We start from the raw sequence: 22,709 nt of genomic DNA, 5'->3' as shown, positions 1-22,709 counted from the left end.
CCCGCATGCCCACTATACGCCCTCGCTCAAAGTCCGTCAACTGCACATACGGTTCACGTCCACGCTGTAGCGGCATGCTACCACTGTTAAAGACTGCGATGCAGCTCCGTATGCCACGGCAAACTGGCTGACACTGACGGCGGCGGTGCACAAATGCTGCGCAGCTAGCGCCATTCGACGGCCAACACCGCGGTTCCTGGTGTGTCCGCTGTTCCGTGCGTGTGATCATTGCTTGTACAGTACTCTCGCAGTGTCCGGAGCAAGTATGGTGGGTCTGACACACCGGTGTCAATGTGTTCTTTTTTCCATTTCCAGGAGTGTAGTTGGGCCGACTGCCTGTCTCCCCTAAGCGAACGTTAATATTTCAAGTTCAGAACGACCACCGGAAACTTCTGAGCGCCGCTGGCTGTACTGCCTTTTCTTATTGATGTTTGATTGTGTATTTTAATGGCTCATAGCCGATGGTTTGAATTTGTATGCTTTTAGTTGGGATTTAAGTAATGGGCCTTCAGCCGTTTTAAAATTGAAAGTTCCTTACTTGTCAAGTCTTGCATTGTTTGGGCCTTCAGCCTCATTTAAAATATTTTTCTAGGTGAAGCTTTGCGCCTTCTGCCCTTTGAGAATGTATTTTTCAATAAAGGGCCTTCAGCCACTTCAAAATTTAAATTCCTTCCTTGTTAAATCTTAGATTGTATGAGCCTTCAGCCTGTGTAAAATATTATTTAAAGATAAAGCTTTGGGTGTTCTGCCTACTAAAAATTATTTTAGTTGTTTTAAGTAATCGGCCTTCAGCCGTTTTTAAATTCTTGTCTCTCAAGTATCAGACTATGTGGGGCCTTCAGCCTAATTGAAGATCAGGCCTTCTGCCTTGCTTTGTTTTGTTAATTAATTTTGCTGCAGTCTTAAATCATGGGCCTTTACCCGACTTTAATTTAAACTTGCTTGCGTTTCAAGTGTTAGATATTTTGGGCCTTCAACCAAGTTATAGAACTTACTTACGTGAGGCCTTCTGCCTTCCAAATATTCTGTTTTCAGTCTGAATTTTAAGTTAATGACTTTCAGCCGTTTTTAAATTAAAGCGGTTGTATCCTTAAGGCATACGATAGTGTGGCCTTTTCAGCCGATAGCTAAATTCAAAAAATTTCTGCTGTATTGTTTGGACAAGTAAATAAAGTTATATGTGTTTGAGTGTAACTGACAACCCCATTTTGGCCCCTTTCCAAAATTCCAACTACTTTTTCTGTCCTGCGGACTTAAGCAGGGCGTTTCACATAGTCTTTGTTACGTGGTATTTCTCTTTCATATGATATGCAGCAAAACAGTCTCCAAGATGTAACGCAACTCCACAAGACTTGCACATTAATTTTGTTGTTCCTTTCTTTTGTTTTCGGAACATGCATCGCCAGCCACTCAGCGATACTACCCACACGACACCACTGTGGTGTCACCGGATGGCAGAGTGTTAATTTGCCGTCACCTGCACCTTTCCCGTTCCTAGAAGTGGTATCACCCGTCAAAGCATGTACTTCTCCTCCTAACACACACTGTATGTGGCACCGAATGTCTACAAACGGGTCAAGCAATTGCCGCAAATTACGGGATGCTGGTTTACGGGCAACTTGCCTAAAGGTGTTCTAATGGGTACAGATCAGGCACAATTACTGGCCAAGACATCAACGTGAGTTCACTATAATGCCCCTCAAACCACTGTAACACGATTCTGACCTTGCAACACGGACATTTTTTCTGCTGGAAGATGTCATCGCTGTAGGGGGAGACTTCAGCCATGAAAAGATGTAAGTAAACCTCCTCCCGCACAGGCCATTGCTGGCCCAAAGGTACCGACCGGCCACCGTGTCATCCTCTCCCACAGGCGTCACTGGATGCAGATATGGAGGGGCACGTGGCTAGCACACCGCTCTCCCGGCCGTATATCAGTTTCCGAGACCGGAGTCGTTACTTCTCAACAAAGTAGCTCCTCAGTTTGCCTCACAAGGGCTGAGTGTACCCCGCTTGTCAACAGCGCTCGGCAGAATGGATGGTCACCCATTCAAGTGCGAACCCAGCCCGACAGCGCTTAACTTCGGTGATCTGACGAGGACCGGTGTATCCACTGCGGCAAGGCCGTTGGTGAAAAGATGTAAGTGGTCCTCAATAATGTTTACTGCCTTCATAATGCCTTCCATTACCACCACAGATCCCACGAAAGTCCAATTCAGTGTACCGCATAGCATAATCCTGCCCTCACCGGCCTGCATCTGTGACTCAAATGGCTCTGAGCACTATGTGACATCTGAGGTCATCAGTCCCTTGGAACTAAGAACTACTTAAACCTAACTAACCTATGGACATCACACACATCCATGCCCGAGGCAGGACTCGAACCTGTGCCCGTAGCGGTCGCACATTATCAGCTGTAGCGCCTAGAACCGCTCGGCCACTTCGGCCGGCCCTGCATCTGTGGCATGATGCACGTTTGAAGAAACCGTTCGCCTGGATGACGGAATGTAAGAACCCAATCATCGACCTGGTGTAGCAAGAAATGCGGTTCATTCAACAGGCGACAAGTTTCTATTGACCCATGGTGAAAATTCAGTGATGCTATGCCCTCTACAATCATAGCTGACGATGTCGCTGTGTCAACACAGGAGCATGTAGCGGTAGTGTGATGTGGAGCTCCGTGTTCAACAATGACCTCAGAATGGTGTGCTGCGAAACTGTTGACTGCAACAGCATCGCAATCTATCACTGCCTACTGTGGATTACAAAGTGCAGAATCGTCCGACCTCTACGTTTTGCCGTGAGTCATCTACATCTACATCTACATCTACATGGATACTCTGCAAATCACATTTAAGTGCCTGGCAGAGGGTTCATCGAACCACCTTCACAATTCTCTATTATTCCAATCTCGTACACCACGCGGAGAGAACGAACACCTATATCTTTCCTTATTTTATCTTGGTGATCGTTCCTCCCTATGTAGGTCGGTGTCAACAAAATATTTTCCTGTTTGGAGGAGAAAGTTGGTGATTGGAATTTCGTGAGAAGATTCCGTCGCAATGAAAAACGCCTTTCTTTTAACGATTTCCAGCCCAAATCCTGTATCATTTGTGTGAAACTCTCTCCCATATTACGCGATAATACAAAATGTGCTGCCTTTCTTTGAACTTTTTCGATGTACTCCGTCAGTCCTATCTGGTAAGGATCCCACACCGCGCAGCAGTATTGTAAAAGAGGACGGACAAGTGTCCTTAGTAGGTCTGTTACACTTTCTAAGTGTCCTACCAATAAAACGCAGTCTTTGGTTAGCCTTCCCCACAACATTTTCTGTGTGTTCATTCCTATTTAAGTTGCTCGTAATTTTAATTCCTGGGTATTTAGTTGAATTTACTGCTTTTAGATTAGACTGATTTATCGCGTAACCCAAGTTTAACGAGTTCCTTTTAGCACTCATGTGGATTATCTCACACGTTTCGTTATTTAGGGTCAACTGCCACCTTTCGCACCATTCAGATTTCTAAATCGTTTTGCAGTTTGTTTTGATCTTCTGATTACTTTATTAGTCTATAAACGACAGCGTCATCTGCAAACAACTGGAGACGCCTGCTCAGGCTGTCTCCAAAATCGTTTATATAGATAACGACCAGCAAAGGGCCTATAACACTACCTTGGGGAACGCCAGAAATCACTTTTACTCGATGACGTTTCGTCAATTACTACGAACTGTGGCCTCTCTGACAGGAAATCACAATCCAGTAACATAACTGAGACGATATTCCATAAGCACGCAATTTCACTACGAGCCGCTTGTGTGGTACAGTCTCAAAAGCCTTTCGGAAATCCAGAATTACGGAATCGTGGTCGTCCAGTACGATACGGCCTACGCTTTGTTCCACCATCGTGCAGCCACTTTCCATAGGTGCTCACGAAAGCAGTACGCTGACAGAGGACCAGCTTCGCCGTTTCAAAGATTCTCGTTTCCCTCTACAGCGTCCCAACAATGTGACCTTTGTCTAAATCGCATTTGAGGACCGTACCTTCGCTGTAATGACTATTCGTCTCTCTTCCGCTTACATTCTTTCTTTACTGCGTCACATGCGCGCAAGATCATCTGAAGGCATTCAGCTTCGCGGTGGGCAGTGGTCACAATGTTTTGGCCCTTCAGTGTAAATAACCTGTATTTACGTTTCCTACTCAAATGGTTCAAATGGCTCTAAGCGCTATGGGACTTAAGATCTGATGTCATCAGCCCCCTAGACTTAGGACTACTTTAACCTAACTACCCTAAGGACAACACGCGCATCCATGCTCGAGGCAGGATTCGAACCCGCGACCGTAGCAGCCGCGTGGTTCCTGACTGAAGCACCCAGAACCGCTCGGTCACAGCGGCCGGCACGTTTCCTACTCAGACAACGTGTATGTGGACTTCTGCTGAGGTAACAGCTTTTAATGGTCCATACCATTCCGTAGTCACTTCATTAGTGGCCGTGGAGAGTTGGTTCTGGTCGTCCCGGAATGCAAACACAATTTCCCAAGTGCACAATATGATTTTAGATGGCACGTGCTACGTTGTCAAGTATCTGTAGATATGACTGTGAGGGGAGAAACACGCCACTAGTGGTACGGTCGCTTAGAATAATTAATATTTCGCGTGTACTAGGTTGATTCTGGAAGCCTTGATGTGTATGTCTTTGTGTGTGTGAGGAGGGGGGGGGGGGCTTCTTGTTCGTGCGCACTGACCTTTTTATATACAATTAGTCCACTTCCAAGTAATGATCAGCGCCTGCCAGATTAAAGATCAACGGGAACAAATGCGTGGGAGAAAACGCGGCGCCGAGGGAAGTCCGACAGCATGCGAACCAGAGTAACACGAAAATAATAGCAAAAAAAAAAAAAGAATAAAGTAACAACAGTGCCAGGGCAGAGTGAAAAAAATTAGACGGAACGCTCTCGTGGCAAAATAGCTGGCGTGATGTCGGATGCTTATCAGCAAATGACCCTCTCTTGCTGCGACAGGGGATTGGGTGGGGAGGAAGGGGGGGGGAGTTAATAAAGAGGTATTTGGCTCCAGGTAGAGGGGGGAGGGAGTGGGGGAGGAGGGAGAGAGGGGACATAGGCAGGAACTATGAAACAAGCAGCGTTTCTCGTGAGCGACTCCACGTCTCCATTATTCAAATTACTGGTAATTATTTCCTTTTGTCTGCCGCGCCGTGGAGGGCGCTGGAAAAAGAGCTCTGTGTGAATTACGCCTGCTCGTCCGGCATAGGGTGATTACTAATACTGCGGCAGCGTGCGAGTCTGCAGTGTTTACACAGGCCGGAATCAGGTACGCGAATTAACCACGGATCAGCGCTTCGAAAATGGGGAGATGATAATTCAGGAAGGTGCTACAAAATCAGAGGGACTTCTGCTGCTAATTTAAACGTAGCCAAAGCCTCACAGACAATCGGAAACTGGACGAAGCCAAAATCAGAGCAAGGACATCCATACGTGAAAGGGGCCGGTCGGGGTGGTCAAGCGGTTCTAGGCGCTACAGTCTGGAACCGAGCGATCGCTACGGTCACAGGTTCGAATCCTGCCTCGGTCATGGATGTGTGTGATGTCCTTAGGCTAGTTAGGTTTAAGTAGTTCAAAGTTCTAGGGGACTGATGACCTCAGAAGTTATGTCCCATAGTGCTCAGAGCCATTTGACCCATTTGAACCATACGTGAAACGTTCAGCGAATCTTAAATTAATATTTTGTCTCTCGACTTCACAGAAAATTCTAAGAAGTTTTTGGTCTAACGTTATATCAGTAAAACGACGGAAGCCATCTGTCCTAGCGCTCTGTGACCGTAATGCCACGGAAACAGTGGATAATACAGAGAAGGCCGAAATACTAAACATCTTTTTGCAAAATTGTTTCACTGTCAAAAAATCGCACTATTGTTCCTCCTTTAAATTGTCGTACAAATATCAAAATGACAGATATCGTAATACGTGACCATGGGATAGAGACGCAACTGAAATCACTCAACAGAATAAAGGACATTGGACCTAATGGGATACCAATACGATTCTACATACAGTGGGCAAAAAACTTGTCCCTCTTCAAGAATCAGTGTATTGCAAGTTTCTAGCGAAGCAAAGACTTCCTAGGGATTGGGAGAAACGCAGGTCTTCCCGTTTTCAAGGAGAGTAGTCGAACAGACGTACAAAACTATAGGCCTGTGACTCTGACGTCGGTCTGTCGTAGAATTTTGGGATATACTTTATTTTCGCGTGTTGTGACTGAAACGTCCCTTTGGAAAACCAAAGACTGACAGTGCTGTAAAAACTCTTACGTTATTTGATACAGAGAGAGCTGAGCAATACACAACGTACTCAGACAGTTCTCTCTTTACTTATTCTGATCAGTGGTTAGCACACTGGACTCGCATTCGGGAGGACGACGGTTCAATCCCGTCTCCGCCCATCCTGATTTAGGTTTCCCGTGATTTCCCTAAATCGTTTCAGGCAAATGCCGGGATGGTTCCTTTGAAAGGGCACGGCCGATTTCCTTCCCAATCCTTCCCTAACCCGAGCTTGCACTCCGTCTCCAATGACCTCGTTGTCGACGGGACGTTAAACACTAACCACCACCACCTTATTCTGATCATCACTAAACTGACATACAATATTTTTTAGCGCAACGCAATTTGACTTTCAATAATCCCTACAAAAATATTGCACTAACTAACAATAACCTATACTTTTCATGAATCACTTACCTCACAAAAATCTTCGTTACTCGAACTACTGCAATACAGCGAGCTCCAATACTGCCAGCTGAATAAAAGATTCAAACTACGGAAGGCACTAACTACTGATAGGCGTAGTTAGCAAATGACAGATTTTGACAGAGAAGAAACAATGTATTTACCTTAATAGTGTTCAAAAGTCATAATATACAGGGTGTTACAAAAAGGTACGGCCAAACTTTCAGTAAACATTTCTCACACACAAAGAAAGAAAATATGTTATGTTGACATGTATCTGGAAACGCTTACTTTCCATGTTAGAGCTCATTTTATTACTTCTCTTCAAATCACATTAATCATGGAATGGAAACACACAGCAACACAACGTACCAGCGTGACTTCAAACACTTTGTTACAGGAAATGTTCAAAATGTCCTCCGTTAGCGAGGATACATGCATCCACCCTCCGTCGCATGGAATCCCTGATGCGCTGATGCAGCCCTGGAGAATGGCGTATTGTATCACAGCCGTCCACAATACGAGCATGAAGAGTCTCTACATTTGGTACCGGGGTTGCGTAGACAAGAGCTTTCAAATGCACCCATAAATGAAAGTCAAGAGCGTTGAGGTCAGGAGAGCGTGGAGGCCATTGAATTGGTCCGCCTCTACCAATCTATCGTCACCGAATCTGTTATTGAGAAGTATACGAACACTTCGAAATGTGCAGGAGCTCCATCGTGCATGAACCACATGTTGTGTCGTACTTGTAAAGGCACATGTTCTAGCAGCACAGGTAGAGTATCCCGTATGAAATCATGATAACGTGCTCCATTAAGCGTAGGTGGAATAACATGGGGCCCAATCAAGACATCACCAATAATGCCTGCCCAAACGTTAATAGAAAATCTGTGTTGATGACGTGATTGCACAATTGCGTGCGGATTCTCGTCAACCCACACATGTTGATTGTGAAAATTTGTAATTTGATCACGTTGGAATGAAGCCTCATCCGTAAAGAGAACATTTGCACTGAAATTAGGATTGACACATAGTTGGATGAACCATTCGCAGAAGTGTACCCGTGAAGGCCAATCTGCTGCTGACAGTGCCTGCACACGCTGTACATGGTACGGAAACAACTGGTTCTCCCGTAGCACTCTCCATACAGTGACGTGGTCAACGTTACCTTGTACAGCAGCAACGTGTCTGACGCTGACATAGTTATCGTCAACTGCACGAAGACTTGCCTCGTCCATTGCAGGTGTCCTCGTCGTTCTAGGTCTTCCCCAGTCGCGAGTCATTGGCTGGAATGTTCCGAGATCCCTAAGACGCCGATCAATTGCTTGGAACGTCTTCCTGTCGGGACACCTTCGTTCTGGAAATCTGTCTCGATACAAACGTACCGAGCCACGTCTATTGCCCCGTGCTAATCCATACCTCAAATGGGTATCTGCCAACTCCGCATTTGTAAACACTGCACTAACTGCAAAACCACGTTCGTGATGAACACTAACCTGTTGACGCTACGTACTGATGTGCTCGATGCTAGTACTGTAGAGCAATGAGTCGCATGTCAACACAAGCACCGAAGTCAACATTACCTTCCTTCAGTTGGACTAGCCAATAAGGCCATTGGGCGCGCAAATTCAAGCGGCACGTCAAATAAAATTATTATCGGTTGTTCTCACAGAGTACATGATAGCGCACGAAAATGCTCAGCCTTTGGATCGGGTTCGATTCTTACTCCGTCTCACGTCCAATTTTTGTATCGCTCTCTTTTTCTAATTCAGGAACGCAAACGAAGCACACATTCGAGGATATCGTCTCTGGCAGGAACCTTGAATGTCCACACGCAACTACCTGGCTGGCTAACTTCGACGCTAATTAACTCGGAAACAGCGCCAACGTATCGATTTTTTTTTTGTACAAGCATTTCTTAACGCAACCTACATTACAGCGCCCTTGGAAGTTTTTCAAATTGTTTCTGACCACTCCGTAGACGAAATAGGGAAGATCCAAAGAAGAGCTGTGTGTTTTCTTGACAAAATTCATTTAGTAAGAGCGAAAGCGTCACAAAGATGCTCAACCAAGTGCAGTGCATACGATGCAAAACAAGGCAGCATCGCGGCATTGTTCATTGCTAAAACTGCGGCAACGTACGTCGCTAGACGGGTGAACTAATATATTGATTGGCCCGTCCGGTTGGCCGTGCGGTCTAACGCACGGCCTTCCGGGCGGGAAGGAGCGCCTGGTCCCCGGCACGAATCCGCCCGGCGGACTTGTGACGGGGTCCGGTGAACCGGCCAGTCTGTGGATGGTTTTTAGGCGGTTTTCCATCTGCCTCGGCGAATGCGGGCTGCTTTCCCTTATTCCGCCTCAGTTACACTATGTCGGCGACTGCTGCGCAAACGATTTCTCCACGTACGCGTACACCACCATTACTCTACCACGCAAACATAGGGGTTACACTCGTCTGGTGTGAGACGTTCCCTGGGAGGATCCACCGAGGGCAGGAACCGCACAATAACCCTGAAAGAGTGGTTCGGTGTGGGGGCGGCGGAGGAGTGAAGTGGACTGCGGTAGTCGTCGTGGGGTTGTGGACCACTGCGGCTGCGGCGGGGACGGAGCCTCTCCGTCGTTTCTAGGTCCCCGGTTAACATACAATATATTGATTCGTTCCATGTGTATCTCGCGTAAAGATCGTGAAGGCAAAATCAGAGAGTGAGTTCATACTGAGGCGTACTAACAACGATCGTTCTTTCTGCGAATCGTTTTTGACTGAAAAAGGAAAGGTTGTAAATGGCAGTGGTACAGAACGCACACTTCGCTACACACTGGAAGATGGCTTCCAAAGTACAGATGTAGATTTAGAAAAGTTTCTCGGTGATGGAGTCATCGCAGTCTCTCTTTCGTAGCGTCCATATTGTCGTACGAAATCCGTTATTTTACTAAAAGAGGCGGGGAGGGGGGGGGGCGGAAGAGAGATAGGATGTCAAACAGATCGACTTGGAGCAGGAGAGGCACCATAGGACATTTTAATTTCCTCTGTGTATATTTTTACAAATAAATTCATAAAAATTTGACCAGGAAAGATTCAGGATTAGCACTCATAGAAATGGAAGTTCAAAAACATAACAACATAATTTTTTTACATCTGAAATTTCATCATTTTTTCAGTCACTATTGCCTGCATTTGTTGCTACGGGTACACTTTCCTTCATAAGTAAGAGAGATTCTACGATGAATTCCGCACAGAACACAAACCATACTTAGAGGTGTATCAAACTTTACAATTTTCCACATCTATTAAAAACTGTTGTAAAAATTGAGATAATTAACTATAACATCTGAGTTTTTCTAAACACGAATTTTAAAATGTAACAAGTCATTCGTTTTTTCTTAAATTAAACAAATTCTAGAGTTTCATACACCTGTAAGTATGGTTTGTATGCTGTGCAAAATTCATCGAAAAGTACGTATGAAGAAAAGTGTACCTATAGCAACAAATGCAACCAATAGTAAGTGAAAGAAGTGGTAAAATTTCACACGTAAAAAAATTTATATTGTTATCATATTAACAGAATCTTTCGTCTGTTCTTGGTGGAACAACATTATAATAAATGAAGAGCACCAGTTTGCTTTTGTTCTACAATATATTGTAGAACGAAAGCAAACTGGCGCTTTTCATTTATTATATTGTTATGGCGCTTTTCATTTATTATATTGTTATGTCTTTTTTTTTGCCGGCCGGTGTGGCCGAGCTGTTCTAGGCGCTACAGTCTGGAACCGCGCGACCGCTACGGTCGCAGGTTTGAATCCTGCCTCGGGCATGGATGTGTGTGACGTCCTTAGGCTAGTTAGATTTGAGTAGTTCTAAGTTCTAGGGGACTGATGACCTCAGATGTTAATTCCCATAGTGCTCAGACCCATTTGAACCATTTTTTGTTATGTTTTTGAACTTCCACAGTTATGAGCGTGGATCTTGAATCCTTCCTGGTCATGCTGACAAAGTTTTATGAATTTATTTGTGAAAGTACAGACAGTGGAAATTAAAATGTCCTGCCGTGCCTCTCCTGCTACAAGTCGGCCCGTTTGACGTCCTACCTCCCCCTCCCCCCCCCCCCCCCACCGCCCCCCTCCTCCTCCCCTTAATTTGGCAAACTAATTTTCATCTAGATGTACATAGATACTCTGCAAAACGCCTCACCAGGAAATTTGGCGGGAATGTCTGCTTCGACATCGGCACACCTCAACTGAGTCACGTAAGGTACACAGGAATGTGTCATTGGGCGTTCCTGTAGTTATCTAGCGTGTCCATCCCGCTATTGCGTCCTTGTGCTCCGTCGCTGAGGTAGAGCAGAAAATTCCTGAAAAAACTCAGCTTAACCTACACACCCTTGCATAACGGTGAACCAGCACAAAGTTGGAATTTGATGATCACGAAGAGTACGTAAGAACCAAAATAAAACGCAGCAAAATTGGAAATTTGTGGCAAGGACTATGGGACCAAACTGCTGAGGTCATCGGTTCCTAATCTTACGCACTACTGAATCTCTAACTTACGCTAGGGACAACACACACACCCATGGCCGAGGGAGGACCCGAATCTCTGAACCGTGACAAGACGCCCTAAGACCGCACGGCTACCCTGCGCAGCTAAAATGCAGGTTTACGCCAGCATTTCCTATGGGCATCGGAATTACTTCACGCGATTGAAAACAAGCAAAAATACGAGCGTTGTTCGGAAAGTAAATTCTGATCGCCCGCGAAATGGAAACCACTGTGAAAATCAAAAATGTTTTTTTTGCAACAGCCACACCTTCCAGCTACTTCTCTACATAGTCTAGTGCTTTTCCAACTTTCCTGTACCCTCATCATCGAAGGCTCCCGCCTTTGATTTCCGCCAATACTTTACGCTGGTCTACAACTCGTTGTCTGTGGAAAAATGTTGTCTTCGTAGCCCTCAGTATGTGTGAGCTGAGATGAAACTCGCGGGCAGCCAATTACGGGTTGTATTTTGCGTGAGCAGGTAATTTCCATCGGAAAGGTCGCAGGAGCATCTTTACTGCCCCTGCAGTTTGTGGCCGAGAATTGTTATGAAGAAGCAACCGCAAGACAGTTGTGTTATGTGGGCTGCATGGCCTCAGGCGAAATCACTCACCAAACGCTCACACTGGGCGAGAGAAACTATTTTCTATGCATCTTTACGTGCTCACTGTTCAAACTGAAAGGAAGCCACGTGACGCGATTGATGGACATAATACAGACACTGCCCAACACATCTCTGCAAAGCTTCATCGGATTTTCGCAGTGGTTTCCATTAAGCGACCGATCGGAATTTGCATTCCGAATAGGCCTCGTATATTATGATATCAAGTCAAATGAATCGATCATAGAATCACTGTAAGAGGTACAAAAACAAGGCACATATTACAGTTTAATATGAAACACAATCTAAATACCTTGTTATCGTTCAAATACCTTACAGGTTTGCTGCCGGGTGATGTCGGCGACCACCGTCTATATTTCTACAGAAGCACACCCTGCCATTCTCAAGGCACAACTGCAAGGAAGAAGCAATGTGCAAGGGAATTTAACACCTCGGTTCACAGACGAGAAATAGGAAGATACCACACACAGAACAAGTAACTTCAGAGTCAACACATGTCAGCAGGTGAGGTAGCACCAATTCTGTCCCTCTGTTTTTTTATGAGAGACAGAGCCGGATTCCAAGCAGCATTTAAACAAAATCCACAATCTCTGTTTATAAGGTTGCTGGATAGTCTGATTTCAACAGCTTCCTTAATAACACTATCCCAATATCTGGACGTGCAAGAAAGAAACTCCGTGTTGTTGTATTCCATAGGATGGCCGATGTCAAGGCAATGTTCTGCAATAGCGGATTTGCTCGGCTGTTGTAAGCGTGTGTGACGCTTATGTTCAATACATCGGTCTGCCGCTGTCCTGATTGTCTGACCAATATATGACATCCCACAACTGCGAGGAATACGGTAGACCCCAGCCTTACGCAAACCAAGATCATATTTTACGGAAGCCAACAGGGCCTTAATCTTAGAAGGTGGTCGAAAAACACGTTTCGCGTCATATTTCCGCCAATCCTGTTGGAAATGCTTCCTGAGTAAGGCAAAAAGGCCGTAGACTTAGGTGCCAGTTCGTTGCTATCGTCACTCACCCTTTGCACAGAAGGCTGATGGGGCAACGCACGTTTGATCTGCTTCTCACTATAACCATACTGACGAAAGGTGAATTCGAGATGTCATAGCTCAGCTGCCAAACTTTCAGGGTCTGAGATAACGTGGGCACTCTGAACCACCATCCACCATCCAGCTCAGCGTGAAGGAGTACTTCGTACCTAGGTTCACAGCGCTATTGCAGAACATTTCCTTGACACCGGTCATACTATGGAACACAACAACACGGAGATTCTGGCTTGCACGTCCAGCTATTGGGATAGTGCCATTAAGGAAGTTATTGAAATCAAACTATCAAGCAACCTTATAAACAAAGATGGTGGATTTTGTTTAAAATCTGCTTCGAATCCGGTTCTGTCTCTCACCAAATAACAGAGGGACAGAATTGGTGCTACATCACCTGTCGATGAATAGTCACTATCGATATTTCTGATGTTGGTTATGTTTGGTTGTGTGTTGACTCTGCGGTTACTTGTTCTGTGTGTGATATCTTCCATGTTTCTCCACTGTGAACCGAGGTATTAAATTCCCTTGCACATTGCTTCCTCCTTGCAGTTGTACCTTGAGAATGGCCGGCAGCAAACCCGTAAGTTACTTGAACATTCAATTCGCCTGGAAAATTTAAGGTCTCACATAGCTTGTTATCGTTCCCGCTGCTTTCACTTTGTTTACTGTTGTTCTACATAAGTTATAGAAACTTTGTCGTTCATTATCGCAGTTTTAATTTTTGCACGTGGAAAATGTTTTCTTTTCTTTTACCGCGAAACCTCCTCTAGTCCTTTCCAGAGCTCCAATGTCCATTGTTAAGCGAGTTCACGTACCCTGATTGAAAACAAGAGCACTTTTGGTTCGACTTCTCCAACATGCACAGACTGTAGTAACCAGCTGCAATATAGACATCGAGCAACAGTAACCGATTTGGTCAAACGGTACGCCACTGTTTACTGTATACGATTATATGTTCATGTCGAGCCCCTAAATTATTCTTTTTATTTTATTTTATAGTTTTATAGACAAGAGTTGCATGTTATCTTAGTTTTCAAATGGTGTATTGCAATGTCCACTGAAATTATACTCGACTCGTGTGTGTCTTGTCGCGTGGTAATATGTTGGTGAAGAGTTGTGGCAGATATCTTGTTGCGTGCTCTTCAGTCCGTTGCAAGACACCATGTATATCTGCAGGCTCGTTCGCCAATCTTCCCAGCGTCTCTGCAACTCCACGTCTGCGTAGTGTACCTGAAACTTTCTGTAGTAATCAGAATGACTGAAAAGAGAAATATTTACGTTCGAGTATCACCTAATTATTTATCAAAGATGAGCACTCGTTTATTTCTTCCTTGAATACAACTTTTACTGTCACTCTCGAGTTCTAATAAGTAACATTTACAGTTACAAGTTCCCTTCGTCTTTATCAGAGAAAGAACAAAATCGGAGCCCTTAACATACCATTCAACAACAGAGATGATAAAACTTCCTGGCAGATTAAAACTGTGTGCCGGACCGAGACTCGAACTCGGGACTTTTGTGTTTTGCGGGCAGGAGGATGGGTCGTGAGTCGTGCTTAGGTAGCTCAGTTGGTAGATAACTTGCCCGCGAAAGGCGAAGGTCCCGAGTTCGAGTCTCGGTCCGGCACACAGTTTTAATCTGCCAGAAAGTTTCATATCAGCGCACACTCCGCTGCAGAGTGAAAATGTCATTCTAGAGATGATAAAAATAAGAGATAATGAAATGATAATGTTCGCTTTTCTTGATTTCTACAAACAGCACTGTGTCTGATACAGTGGTTTCCGTAATAAAATGTGATATTACATCCTGTCAGGAGATAATACTAATACACCGTTCTGAAGTGTCGAATAGCGCAACGATTTCTTTTCTGCCGCTCGTAATCGTAGTATAACTCTCGTTTAAAGCGATACATCACCTGCCACGAAGTCTGAGCAATGCCCCCTGTGATACAAGTTCCTACTCAATTTTTGCGCTCCGCTTAAACATCCTGTAATGCTGTAGCCTCACTATAATTGACTGCTTATAAAGTTGATCTTTTCCCATTCTGACATTTTTTAACCTTATACACTGCCTGATTAAAAGACCCTCATAAGGGCAGGAAAGAGAGAACTGAAAATTAATCGTCTGAGACGGTCTGTGATGTTATTTCAGCGATTACAAAGCCAAATCATATTTACAAATAACTTGACAGTATGACCACCTTTACCAGCACAAAGTTGCACCTCTCTGTCCTGTTTGTATTCATTTATTCGAATGGGAATGTTGCCATAAAGCTGTCGTATCCTGTCTTAGGCTAGCTGACTCACAATTTGCTATATTTGGTCCTTGATAACACAGATACTGGCAGCGCGGCAGAGATGACGTCCGGGGTGGTCCTACACACATATCTTCTATTGGGAACAGATCTGGGGATCTTGGTAGCCATAGGAGTACCTCGGCGTCGCATTGACTGTTCGCAGAGACACATGCCATGTCTCGATGGGCATTGTCCTGTTGGAAAAAAACACCTCGATACTGTTCACATGGTTCAAATGGCTCTGAGCACTATGGGGCTTAACATCTGAGGTCATCAGTCCCCTAGAACTTAGAACTACTTAAACCTAACTAACCTAAGGACATCACACAACACCCAGTCATACCTCGATACTGTCACACAAGAGGTAACGGACGAGGGCACAGGATGTCCGTGAGATACAGTTTTGCTGTCGGAATTCGTTCAGTCGAGACCTGAGGTCGTAGAGTTGCACAGAATAACTTGGCCAGTAGATGTGCAGTTGTCAGGGCGAGTGTGGGGAGAGTGGTAGTGGTTGGAGTTACAGGCAAGTCCTGTGATGGGCACATGAGGGTAAGTGCCACTCGAAACTGAAGTCTATGCTCGTATTTTTTGTACCTACGAGGAGTGGAACTTTAATAGTGGGAACTATTTATTTACAGCACGTACGAAATAGACACGTGTTTCAAAGTTTTACTGACTTCAAATTAGTCACCAGCATTGTGTATAACCCTTTGCCAGCTGTAAATACATAGTTGCCACTATTAAAGTTCCAACACTCGTATTTAGTGGAGCACATCCATGCCCACACTTATATGACGACCGATCGAAAAAGTCTACAGTCATATAAGAACGCAGGCTTCCGCGGCCGGTGTGATTAAAATTCTTCTACGCATCGTGCCCTTAGGAAGGCCGTTGCAGTTCCGCCGAAACATCGGCTTTAGTTTATAATTGTTGTTAGTTTTTAGCAATGACGCGGCATAATACGGAGAAGAATTTTAATCACGAAGTCTACAGTCACCTTTGCTTTGGCTAATATCAAAATAAAATTCCTCTGAAGATGCAACAAAAACAGCGACTTATTTTCGCTTGTCTTTGTAACTGTTTTTAACTTCCATAGAAACATCATGAGTGGCCAATTTTGTATAAAACATACACATTTCTCTTGTTTCCGTGTTGAAATTTGCTTCTTTTGCTAAAGCACAGCGTGGTTCACACAATACAACCTCATTAAGTTGTGCAGACGCAAGTCCGAGAGATTTCTGGAACAGTGGTCTATCAAACGAGGAACTGAGGAAAAGTAAGATCATTAGCTTATAAAATAGCATATCCTCCATACGAAAATGAACATGTTATGTCTTCACTCATGTTGTTCCAAAAGCTACACCAATTCTCGTTTGACCAGCTATCTATGGCCCCAAAAAATTACATTCTTCCATCGAAAAAGTCTGTAGTTACTGGAAAAACACGATAGATAATGAAATTTTACCTAATTATCACGTAGTAAAATACCCTCCTCTTTGTTATCGTTTGCGAAAATCTCATTTAGATTCCTGAAAGCATTTATCAAAAATGAAGAATATTGTGGATGAAACTTCCTGGCAGATTAAAACTGTGTGAGGGACCGAGACTCGAACTCGGGACCTATACCTTTCACGAGCAAATGCTCTACGAACTTTTTTTTTTTTGTAGTTCTCTCAGTTTTGTGCGTTATAGTTAATTTCATTTGTTCCGGGCGGACGTCCCGCGCCACAATGAAGTTCGTCGTTGATACATTTACTCTGTTTATTATTATTATTATTATTATTATTATTATTATACAGGGCAGCTCGCTCTCTGACCGAACAGGCTGAACTACTGTTCCGGTAACCAACTGAGCTACTCAAGCACGACTCATTACCCGTTCCCATAGCTTCAATTCCGCCAGTACCTCGTCTCCTACCTTCCAAACTTCACAGAAGCTCTTCTGCGAAACCTGCAGAACTAGCACTCCTTGAAGAAAGGATATTGTGGAGACATGGCTTAGCCACAGCCTGGGAGATGTTTCCAGAATGAAATTTTCACTCTACAGCGGAGTGTGCGCTGATATGAAACTTCTGGCAGATTAAAACTGTGTGCCGGACCGAGACTGGAACTCGGGACCTTCGACTTTCGCGTGCAAGTGCTCTACCAACTGAGCTACCCAAGCACTTGCCTGGGGAAGCCAAAGGTCCCGAGTTGGAGTCTCGATCTGACACATAGTTTTAATCTGCCAGGAAGTTTCATATCAGCGCACACGTCAATGTAGAGTGAAAATCTCATTCTGGAATGTTGTCGATATTTTTGTCTGGTTCTACCACCGGTGTGCGTGATCGCAAGTGAGTGTGCAACATAGTACACACGAGGAGCGAACAGCAATGGACAATATTTCTAGCGATGATTCGGTCCGCAACTGTGAAAGTTCAGTGATGTAAGCGACTTTGGCAAAGGACGGGTCATTATGTGCTTGAGCCTGTGAACGAACGAAACAAGTCGGCTGTCCGAGAGCTGATGTCGTGAGCATCTATGAGAAGTGGCTGAGGTACGGTGAATCCACGAGTAGGTGACAAAACGTTGGACGTCCACGCATCGTCGCATAACGTTGAGGTCAGAGGTCTTGTCCGCAGTGTAAGGCACGGTGGTGAACACGCCAGTGTGTGACAGATCTGGTGACGGAGTACAGCGCTAGAGCAGGCACAAGTGTTTCCGAGCACACCGTTCAGCGGACCATGTCCAACCTGCAGCTGCACACCATCTAAATCTACATACATACTCCGCAATCCAGCATACGGTGCGTGGCGGAGGGTACCTCATACCACAACTAGCATCTGCTCTCCTTGCTTCACTCCCAAACAGAACGAGTGAAAAATGACTGCCTATATATACCTCTGTACGAGCCCTAATCTCTCTTATCTTCGTGGTCTTTCGGCGAAATGTAAGTTGGTGGCAGTAAAATCGTACTGCAGTCAGCCTCAAATTCTGATTCTCTAAATTTCCTCAGTAGCGATTCACGAAAAGAACGCCTCCTTTCTTCTAGAGACCCACCCGAGTTCCTGAAGCATTTCCGTAACACTCGCGTAATGATCAAACCTAACAGTAACAAATCCAGCAGCCCGCCTCTGAATTTCTTCTATGCCGTCCCCCAATGCGACCTGATGGGGATCCCAAAGGCTCAATCACGACTCATTACTCGTTCCCATAGCTTCAATTCCGCCAGTACCTCGTCTCCTACCTTCCAAACTTCACAGAAGCTCTTCTGCGAAACCTGCAGAACTAGCACTCCTTGAAGAAAGGATATTGTGGAGATATGGCTTAGCCACAGCCTGGGAGATGTTTCCAGAATGAAATTTTCACTCTACAGCGGAGTGTGCGCTGATATGAAACTCAAGAATAGGTCGTATTAGAATTTTATAAGCGATCTCCTTTACAGATGAACCACATCTTCCCAAAATTCTACCAATGAACCGAAGACGACTATCCGCCTTCCCCACAACTGCCATTACATGCTTGTCCCACTTCATATCGCTCTGCAATGTTACGCCCAAATATTTAATCGACGTGATTATGTCAAGCGCTAATGGAGTGTTCAAACATTACGGGATTCTTTTTCCTATTCATCTGAATTAATTTACATTTATCTATATTTAGAGTTAGCTGCCATAGCCATAGCACCGTTGCTATTCACAGTATACATAAATGACCTGGTGGATGACATCGGAAGTTCACTGAGGCTTTTTGCAGACGATGCTGTGGTGTATCGAGAGGTTGCAACAATGGAAAATTGTACTGAAATGCAGGAGGATCTGCAGCGAATTGACGCATGGTGCACGGAATGGCAATTGAATCTCAATGTAGACAAGTGTAATGTGATGCGAATACATAGAAAGATAGGTCCCTTATCATTTAGCTACAAAATAGCAGGTCAGCAACTGGAAGCAGTTAATTCCATAAATTATCTGGGAGTACGCATTAGGAGTGATTTAAAATGGATCGTCGGTAAAGCAGATACCAGACTGAGATTCATTGGAAGAATCCTAAGGAAATGCAGTCCGACAACAAAGGAAGTAGGTTACAATACGCTTGTTCGCCCACTGCTTGAATACTGCTCAGCAGTGTGGGATCCGCACCAGGTAGGGTTGATAGAAGAGATAGAGAAGATCCAACGGAGAGCAGCGCGCTTCGTTACAGGATCATTTAGTAATCGCGAAAGCGTTACAGAGATGATAGATAAACTCCAGTGGAAGACTCTGCAGGAGAGATGCTCAGTAGCTCGGTACGGGCTTTTGTTATAGTTTTGAGAACATACCTTCACCGAAGAGTCAAGCAGTATATTGCTCCCTCCTACGTATATCTCTCGAAGAGACCATGAGGATAATATCAGAGAGATTAGAGCCCACACAGAAGCATACCGACAATCCTTCTTTCCACGTACAATACGAGACTGGAATAGAAGGGAGAACCAATAGAGGTACTCAGGGTACCCTCCGCCACACACCGACAGGTGGCTTGCGGAGTGTGGCTGTAGATGTAGATGTAGATTCTTTACACCAATCACAAATCCTGTCCAAGTCATCTTGTATCCTCCTACAGTCACTCAACGACGACACCTTCCCGTACACCACAGCATCATCAGCAAACAGCCGCACATAGCTATCCACCCTATCCAAAAGATCATTTATGTAGATACAAAGCAACAGCGGACCTACCACACTTCCCTGGGGCACTCCAGATGATACCCTCACCTCCGATGAACACTCACCATCTAGGAGTTAATCCAACAGCGGCACCAGTTAGGAATGCAGTGAGCAGGTATCATCGAGATTGGAGCGTGGATCAATGGAAACGCGACGACTGATCCAACTGATCACGTTTCTTCTTAGATCAGGTGGATGGCTCTGCCTGGAAACGCGCTCATCCACACGAATGACTCCTCGAAGCATGAATGGCATCAGAATTATGCTAGGGGAGAGCATTCGCCTGGCTTCGATAATACTTGTGGAGAACGGAAAGGGCCAAGACAGCTATGGCCTACGTGAAAATTATTGTCGGCCACCTGTATTTCTTCGTAGCTGATGTTTCCTCTCATGGCGGTGACATCTTCCTGCAGGATACCTGTCGCTCTCACAAGGTCAGAATAGTGCTGCAGTAATTTGAGGAGCATGACAGTGAACGTACACTCATGCCTTAGCCACCATATTCGTCTCATTAAAACCTGATGGAATATACTGGGACGCTATAGGTGCCAGCTTCACGCCTACAGACCACTGGTCCGCAAATCACCGGCACTTCGTTGTTTGTGTGTACACATCTGGTGCGACGTATCTGCGGAAACCTATTATGAACATGTAGAAAACATGACTTACAAAATCGCTGCTTTATTCAGTTTCGTAGGTGGTCTTCGGGATGCGTCGTTGCGTCTTAGATTTTGAATAACAGTCATCAGCAATGACAGTTGAACTGAACCGTGAATTTACTTCAAAACGTTTTCTTAAGAATTCACTTTATTTACTAGCGATTCATCAAGAACATTAACACATTTAATCACACTATGTGGCGTGGAAGTAGTTTCCAGTGGGTAAGTGACAAAAACAAATCAAATTTCTTTCAACAAAAGGAAATTTTATTCCTAAAAGCCTCTTTTTTTAGAAACAGATTAAAATTATAATCAGATAGGACCCTCTAAATATCAAAGTTACAATTTATTCAGAAGCAGAAAGAACACATTTTTCACTGTATGAGTTTTCGGGCTTAGAACCTTGCCGCTCCCTTTTGACATGGCCGTACTCACGACCGCGTGCAACAACCTCTGAAAGACTACACTGGTGCAAATCTGCAACACACCAGATTACTTTAAACTAAAAATTTTAACAACTCACACAAGCACATAAACTATGCACCCCATAGGAGAGATGGAAACGGTACAAAACACTAACATTAAAAGATTAACTTGCCACCGAAGGTGCTACTTTATATTTTTTAAAAAAAAAAGGTCTTACGGTGGAAGGGTGACAAATTTATGTACTAAAATGACCATTTAAATAAAAACCCTTGAAAAGCAGTCTTACATAAACACAGAAGATTGGCCAAACATGCTCTACATTACACATATACCCCCTCTCAAGATGATAGGCAAGATAAAAACATATTCCAGGAGTTCGGCCGTTACAGTTCAAGCAATAAATTCCTTAGCACCGAATCCGACAATCATGACTGAGGCAGCTATTAACGTACGGCAGACCGACAGACAGACAGACACTAACTACCTAACAAATGCGGACGAGAGACAGACGAGCAAGCTGGGGACGAGAGACTGACCAGGAAAACAAGTAGAATTTAACAAGTAAATGAAACAACATATCGCGAATCACTTAACTTTTAATAAACTGAGATTTCTCGAGAAGACCTGCCGCAGCACCCCCAAATCGCTCTCCCGAACCGTCCGCTGCCAGCCGCTTCAACAGACACAGGAAGGCGCGGCGATCTCCCGTCTCACGGCGTCGCAGCTCGCACCGGCCAGACGGATGTCGTGGTTTGACTCCTGTTGCTCTCGTGTCGACCGCGAAGACACTACTCCTCGCTATACGGCGCGGCCCACTGGACTCACGTGGCGACCTCACATGCGCCGACGCTCATGCATCTTGTGTCTCAGTGCGCGACCGACCAACCGATCGATCCAACCGCCAATGACCATTGCCTGAACAAACTCGAGCAGTCTGGCAGCCTAACACATACTAGCACTCCGAACGACAGACAGACAGACACTGACTGCCCCATACTGACCCGGCTGACCAACTGACCCCCTGGCGAGTTTTTTTTTTTTCCTTCATTGTTATTTTAAACCTGTATACAGGCAGGCCTGCAGCAGCATACTACGCCGCTCTTCGGCTGCAGAGAAACATAGAAAACAGAAATGATGACAATGTGAGATAAATAGATGGTGGACATATAAACGGAGACAAAAACTTTTTAAAATACACTCTTGGAAATTGAAATAAGAACACCGTGAATTCATTGTCCCAGGAAGGGGAATCTTTATTGACACATTCCTGGGGTCAGATAAATCACATGATCACACTGACAGAACCACAGGCACATAGACACAGGCAACAGAGCACGCACAATGTCGGCACTAGTACAGTGTATATCCACCTTTCGCAGCAATGCAGGCTGCTATTCTCCCATGGAGACGATCGTAGAGATGCTGGATGTAGTCCTGTGGAACGGCTTGCCATGCCATTTCCACCTGGGGCCTCAGTTGGACCAGCGTTCTTGCTGGACGTGGAGACCGCGTGAGACGACGCTTCATCCAGTCCCAAACATGCTCAATGAGGGACAGATCCGGAGATCTTGCTGGCCAGGGTAGTTGACTTACACCTTCTAGAGCACGTTGGGTGGCACGGAATACATGCGGACGTGCATTGTTCTGTTGGAACAGCAAGTTCCCTTGCCGGTCTAGGAATGGTAGAACGATGGGTTCGA

The sequence above is a fragment of the Schistocerca gregaria genome, chromosome 10 (genome assembly GCF_023897955.1).
Source record: "Schistocerca gregaria isolate iqSchGreg1 chromosome 10, iqSchGreg1.2, whole genome shotgun sequence".
In the NCBI taxonomy this organism is placed as follows: Eukaryota; Metazoa; Arthropoda; class Insecta; order Orthoptera; family Acrididae; genus Schistocerca; species Schistocerca gregaria.
Note: the sequence above shows the minus strand (reverse complement) of the source record.